Genomic DNA, 6963 nt, shown 5'->3' on the forward strand with positions numbered 1-6963 from the left:
TTGGCAAACAAGGCTGTATCTTCCTTCCCTGCAGCATAAATCTCCTGTTAGTGCCCAGGTTATTGCTGAGTGGCTTCAATCATTATCTGGGCTTCGTGTGTATCTGCTCAATCGAAAGGATACCGGACTACTTTGTAACTGGATCTCTGTGAGATGAAGATCCCCATGACTGCTAATGTTTTGCTTTAAATCAAATGTGCAGAGTAAAGATGGAACTAGGGGGCTGCAGGTTTCCAACAGGCAGGTACAAGGGCAATTACATGAGAACATCCAGTTCTGCATGGCTGGGGGAAGATCTGACATGCTGCATTCAGGTAGTTTGCAGTTGGTGTTAATTCCCACTGTTAGGATTTAACTGTTTTCACTGTACAAGAGTCTTAAATTAATTGTTAGTGACCCCTTACGAGTCTCTGGAGGGGAGATTCTGTTGGAGTCAGTTCTGGTTTTTAAAAGGCATCAGGTGGTTTGTTGTTGGTTGGTTGGTTGGGGTTTTTTTCCCCCCTGACATAAAGCTTTGAGGAGGAGTAATATATTCTAGGAGCTGTTGTAAAAACTAAGTGGTGGCCTTGCACAGATCAGAAGGGCCAGCTGTGCCTGTGTTTGGTTGCTAGTTGCTTTGCACTGTGTATGCTGTGCCTGACAGCTTGGACAAGTGTGTGTGAGTGTGTGTGGGGGGGGGCTTCCGTGTTCCAGCACGATGGGATTGTCCTTTTAGTGCCATGGGTGAGTGTGGAAGTTGATGAGTCTGATGTTTTGATTCTTCATTCTCAGTGATATTTGTATTTGCTGCCCAAGATACAGCGTAACATCTTGAGGGGAGGAGGAAGATGTGCTTTCCTTCTGTGTCCTGTTTCATCATCTTCTCTTTGCTTTTTTCCCCCCCTTTTCTTCTTTTTCCCCCCCTTTGCTTCTTTTTCCCCCCCTTTGCTTCTTTTCCCCCCCTTTGCTTCTTTCCCCCCCTTTGCTTCTTTTCCCCCCCTTTGCTTCTTTTCCCCCCCTTTGCTTCTTTTTCCCCCCCTTTGCTTCTTTTTCCCCCCCTTTGCTTCTTTTCCCCCCCTTTGCTTCTTTTTCCCCCCCTTTGCTTCTTTTCCCCCCCTTTGCTTCTTTTCCCCCCCTTTGCTTCTTTCCCCCCCTTTGCTTCTTTTTCCCCCCCTTTGCTTCTTTTCCCCCCCTTTGCTTCTTTCCCCCCCCTTTGCTTCTTTCCCCCCCCTTTGCTTCTTTCCCCCCCCTTTGCTTCTTTCCCCCCCCTTTGCTGCTTTTCCCCTTTCCTTGAACTACCCACTTTGGAGGAGAGCAGCCACTCCACAGGGCTACTTCCTCACCATGGCCATCCTCACTGGCAGGAGTTGCCTCTCAGGCAGCTGTAGGGCTGCTTAAGTGACTCAGATGCAAAAGAGACATTTCATATCACTTTACATAAAAGCTCACAAAAACATGAAATGGAGCAGGCTGCCTGCTTGCAAAGCTTGTGTTTGGGGAAGGGAGTGGTCTGCAGCCTATCATGCATTATAAATATTGGAGTAGTGCAGTAAATACCAGTAATCTTATTACAGCGAGTGGAAATTCTCTTTCATATGTTATCTGTGAGGATGCAAGAGGCCCACAAACCTCTCAGTTTTTTGGTCTGTTTTTCATATTTACATTTCTACATTTCATTCATATGCATATTTACAAAAAAAAAAGGAAGAGAGAAGTGGTTTGAATCTCCAGATGGATTTTTCATGAGGACTGTTAGGCGTCCTTCTGTGTGTTTTATTTGAACACTTAGGTGTCTGTGTTTTAGGGGGTGGGGTGTTGTTTGTTTTTAGGTTTTTTTCCTGTTTATAGTGCATTGATTTGTTGTTAAATTCAGCCTCTCTGCCATGCCAGAAGCGTGCCTTTGGGAGTGTTTCCAGGCTGCTTGTAGTACTTTTCTTTTTCCCTTGCTCTTGCAAGTTATTTAAAACAAACTGGACACTTGCAAAAGCTTTTTTGTTTAATTTACCCCAAACCTCTTGCCCTTTAAAGGCAGATTTTAAAAGAAAACCAAATCCTCCCCAGCTCCTTTTCTGTTTCCTGATGTGATTTTACTTTGGGCTTACCCTGGCTGAGCCCAGCAAAGGTCCCACATGAGTCTGTTGCTTCCCATTGGGTTGTATTTTCCAGGGATGGCTCAGGTTATGAGAAAGGCACCTCGAAAGCTACACTGCAGCAGAGGGCCACGCAGACATGCACCACAAATGGGTTCTTTGCTCTCAGAGTTTATCCTCAGAAAGTTGGCTGAGCTTATCTGATGTAGAAATGAAAGATGTGAACATTTGTCATGTCCACTCTGACATTGTCTTTGAGCAATTAAGAGAAAGAAATCTAATTTTTTTGCCATCAGTTTAGCTCTTGGAATTCCCTCCTGGCTTATTGTACAAAAGGCTGAAAAATAAGAGTAATAATCCGATTTTTGTCTGTTTCTGGTGGTTTATGTTTTCCATTAAAGCCTTGCTGCTGTGCTGCTCTGACTTCTTGAACTGCAGGATCAAAAAATACTCCTCCCTTTGTGTTGTGTTTTTTTTGTCTTTTTGGTGAAGACTGTCTCTGAGAAGGATAAATATTATTGACTGAGGTATTTAATACACTAATGAAACCCACAATTATTGACTAGGTAATTAATATACTGTCTAAAAGTAAAGTTTGACAGCACATATAGAAAAGCTCTATTGACTTGGGCTTCTTTGGCAACGTGCCTCGCAGGTTTTTATTTATAGACACTGAAACACGTTCTTCTTCAAGTAATGATTCAATCCCACTTTCTGCTTGCCACAAGCTTAGAAGGCTGCCGTTCTTCTTGCTGACTGTAAGGCTTTCAGATTGTCTGTGGGGAACTAAAATTTTCCAGCCATCCCTGCTGGGTTGGATATCGGAGCTGGAGCGGCCGTGTGCCCGGCGCTGTGGCTCATGGCTGGGAAACCAGACTTTGCCAAGCAGCTTGGTGCTTTCTGTAAGCAAGCTTGCAGATGTTTTGGAGTTGCTTTTGGTTTTGCTGACTTTGGCAAGTGACAAAACACAAGGGAAAGTACTGTGTCCAGTTCTGGGCTCCCCAGGTCAAAGAGAGATGGGGAACTGCTGGACAGAGGCCAGTGCAGGGCTACCAAGATGATCAGGGGGCTGGAGCATCTTCCTTATGAGGAAAGGCTGCAGGACCTGGGGCTGTTCAGTCTGGAGGATTCTCAATGGTGAGTGTCAGGAGGTTGGGGCATCACTTTTTTCTGTTGTATCCAGTGACAGGACAAGGGGTGATGGGTTGAAGCTGGAACACAAAAAGTCCATTTAAACATAAGGACAAACCTTGTTACTGTTGAGGTGAGGGAGCCCTGGCCCAGGCTGCTCAGGGAGGGTGTGGAGGCTCCTTCCTTGGATGTCTTCAAAGCCTGGACATGTTCCTATGTGAGCTGATCTACATGGGACCTGCTTTGGCAGGGGGTTGGGCTGGATGATCTCTGAAGGTCCCTTCCAACCCCCACCATGCTGTGATTCCATGAAATCCATGGGACATCGACAGACTTGGCTGGGCACTATCAGAGGATTTCCTGTCAGTGTCGCTGAGCTGGTGTTTTTAAGCAGCCCCTGTGTGTGCTTGGGCAGTGTATGCTCTGGTTTAGGCTCCAGGTGCTATGTGGTCTTGTTGCAAGCTAAAGAGGCTTTTCTTAAGCCTAGCAGCCAGGTTTAGTCATCTCCCTGAACTGGCAGATCATCTGCAGCCTGGTGTACATTCCTGCCTCATTGCAGGGTTTGGTGGTGCTGAACTCTGAGTCCTAGCTGGCCACATCACCCTTTACCTTGCTTGTCTTCCCCAGCTGGTTCTGCTCACAACCCAGCATCGAGTCCTTTGCTGTTGCTTAAGTTGCCCTAAACTGTTGTTTAAATTGCCAGGAAGCTGAAGCCACATTTATAAATGGCTTTAAGTTGCTCGTGTGCCCTGCGAAATGTGAAACTTCTTAGCACCAGGTGAAGTTATTTACATCCAACTCAGAAGCTGATAATGAAGGTTTTTTTAGATTTCAAGTGATTTTAAAAAAACCCTTCCAATTCCCAAGTGTATCAGCTATCTGGTAATTGGAGCTTGTGCTGTCATTAAAAATGACAGCTTTCTCCAATAACATTCTTAGTGCTTGTAAAATGCAGCTAACATAACCTATATTTAACTTGTATTAGCTAGAATTTCCTTTCTGTGCTTGCTTACTTTCAGAGCTTTGGTGCAAATACCAAGGTCCTTTTCTCTATTCATGAACCATGCATTATTTTATCTGGTTGGAGGAACTGAAAGCTTTTAACCAAGGCTGGACAGCTGGGTATCTCTGTTGTGCTTTTCCCCATAGAAGGGGTGTTTTTTTTTTCTCAGCCAACAAGCAGAAACCATTCTTTGGGCAGAAATAAACCTTAAGCAATAATACATGCTGCAAGTACTCAACTGAAGGCTGGGAGAGAGCTCCTATTCCTGAACCCTGCTGAACAAAGCCCTCTTTTAATTCTTCTTTCTTTTTCTTTCTTTTCTCTGCGGTCACTTCCAAACATTTGCATGTGGAATCGTTAAGGCACTGTCCCATAATTGAGATGCTGGGTAGCAATCTGCTCCCCTCCTCCGCCTGGAAGTGTTCCACACAGAGCCCTCTAATTAAACAGAAAATGGTTTGTCATGTGTAACTGCCTCTTCTGAATGTAACAAACTCATTTCAAGAGATGCCAACACCATCTTTATAGCTGTTTTAATAATCTTCTCTTGAATCAGAGAGGGCTCTAACCTTGTATTTCACTTCACCAGCTGTTTATTTCACTGGTTTGGCCGGGTTTTTTCCCCCCTTGCACTAAGAATGTGTAAACTCTTTGGGGGGAAGGGGGGGTGAGGCGGAAATCCCCATTAGAGTAACTGAGTTTAAGTCTGTGCAATAGTCTATTAGAGCTGCTGCTTTTAAGCCTTACTATTTACAGTGGGAGCACGTGCAGGCTTTCAGCTCCCAGCCCTGTCAATCAGCCGCCTGTCACACCGGGAGGGAGCCCGAAAAGCTCTGCTGCCGTCCCCGTTTGCTGGGGAACGAAGGTGTTGAGGCGGTTTCCAAAGCTGACATCTATTTTGCAGACAGATGTGCATGCCACAGCCACCCTCCACACACGCCTGTAATAGAAACCATTAGCTTCCCCGCTACCCCAGAGCTGCAGTGGATTCCTAATGCATGAAGTGTGGTCTGGGTAGGACACAAATAGTGTAGCAGATTACCAGGTAAAATTGGCTTTTACCTCTCCCCCATCCTTCTCAGACACTTTCCTGCCAAACTTCAGCTTTTAAGTCGGCACTCAAAGAAATTCTCTCTGTGTAAAAGGCCTCTTGCTGCCTTTTAAATTGGCTAATGTTTGGCAGAAAATCCAAATAGCGGGTACAGTTATTTAGTGCCTTCATTACTTACTGCCTGGAGACTTGCTCTGATATCAGTGGCTCCTGTTTATTCAGGCTTTGCTTGTGCCTGCCTCTTTTCTGCCTCTCTTTTGGGTAGGTGAGGACCTGGAGGAGCTCGTGGTGGCATGCCACAGGCCTCGTGTCTTAGGAGAGTTGAGGTTTTTTTGGGACAAACCCCATCCCATACACTGAGAACAAAGACTTTCCCTTGCCCTAACAGCTTAGGCAAGGTGAGATGAGGAGCAGCGTTCTTCCAACAAGCCATGGGGATAACATCCAGCTGGGATGTGAAAATCACTCCTAGGTTTATATCTCTAAATATTGCAAGCCTGATGCCACCATCTTCAGAAAGGAAAGGAATAGCAAGCCGACTCCTGTCAGTTTGTTAGAGCATATTTATAACTCAAATGCTAATTCCTGCTCTTGACTCATAATAGCTTCTGAATTCTGAATCTTTAAATTCCGGATCTCATGTTTTGAGGTTAATCCATTCAGATAGATTGGGAAGCAGAATTTATAATTTGGAGAAGTAATGTCAGTCCTTCTTTGCTTCTGCCAGTTGTTTCACGTTGGCAAGAGGCCCCACCAGCAAGCCAATACTTGACCCTTCCTTATAGACTGGTCAAAACCAGCGTATTCATTTTATCTGACTTGATGCTGCAGTTTCCTTCATACTCGTACCTTGGCCCATAAGCTTAAGAGTCACAATAACTGACTGTCAGCATGCTTGCCTGATTCTCATTTAACTCATTCAGCTTATTGTGAGCCTTAACCTATTTTCTGTGCTGTCTCCAAGTGTACAGCTTCTGCTAAGAGATTAATGACACACAAAAAAAGGGACAACCTTAATTTTCAAACCTCTTTCACGAAGCAAAACAGACTTACAGGGCTTGAAGAAAGGAATGGCATTAATATACCACCCATGCAGTGGGCATGGCCTTTAGCATCAGTCCTTCAGCCAGCCTTTGTGGTGGGAGGCCTGGATCACTGCAGCTCTTGCTGGTGCTAAAGCTCCCGGAGCTGCCTTCACCTTGTAAAAAGCTTTGCTTGACTTGCTCTCATTATACTTCAGGCTGTATCAGATTGTGGAGAGAGCATGCTCATTGCTAAGCAAGATTTAAGGAAGAGAGAAACTTTTCTTCCTTCTTTTTGGGGGAAAAAAGAGTAGCTGTATTTTGATTAGAGTTTTAATTCCCACGTTTGGAAACAAACATGAAAAGATAAAGCAGTGAATGTGAATTTAGGTTTGCCCTGTTAGAACTTCCTTCCTGGTGTGGTTTGTCTTTTCTTCAGTTGACTAGTGGAAGATCACATAATGACCCCTGTTAGTGTCATTTCCTATAACTAATGAGATGTCACCTAGTGTTAGTGATGGGTTCAGTCCCCAAGCAACAACCTGTTCCCATGTTTCACCTCCTGTTCTTTGAGCAGTCCCAGGATGTTTGGTGTCTCAGGGCAGGAGATGTGCTGTGGCCCCTCTCCCAGCTCAGGTTTCTCAGGTTGAATTTGCCAAACCTGAGGTGGATGATTTAGCATCTTCT

This window comes from Colius striatus, chromosome 20 (assembly GCF_028858725.1).
Source record: "Colius striatus isolate bColStr4 chromosome 20, bColStr4.1.hap1, whole genome shotgun sequence".
NCBI classification, from domain to species: domain Eukaryota; kingdom Metazoa; phylum Chordata; class Aves; order Coliiformes; family Coliidae; genus Colius; species Colius striatus.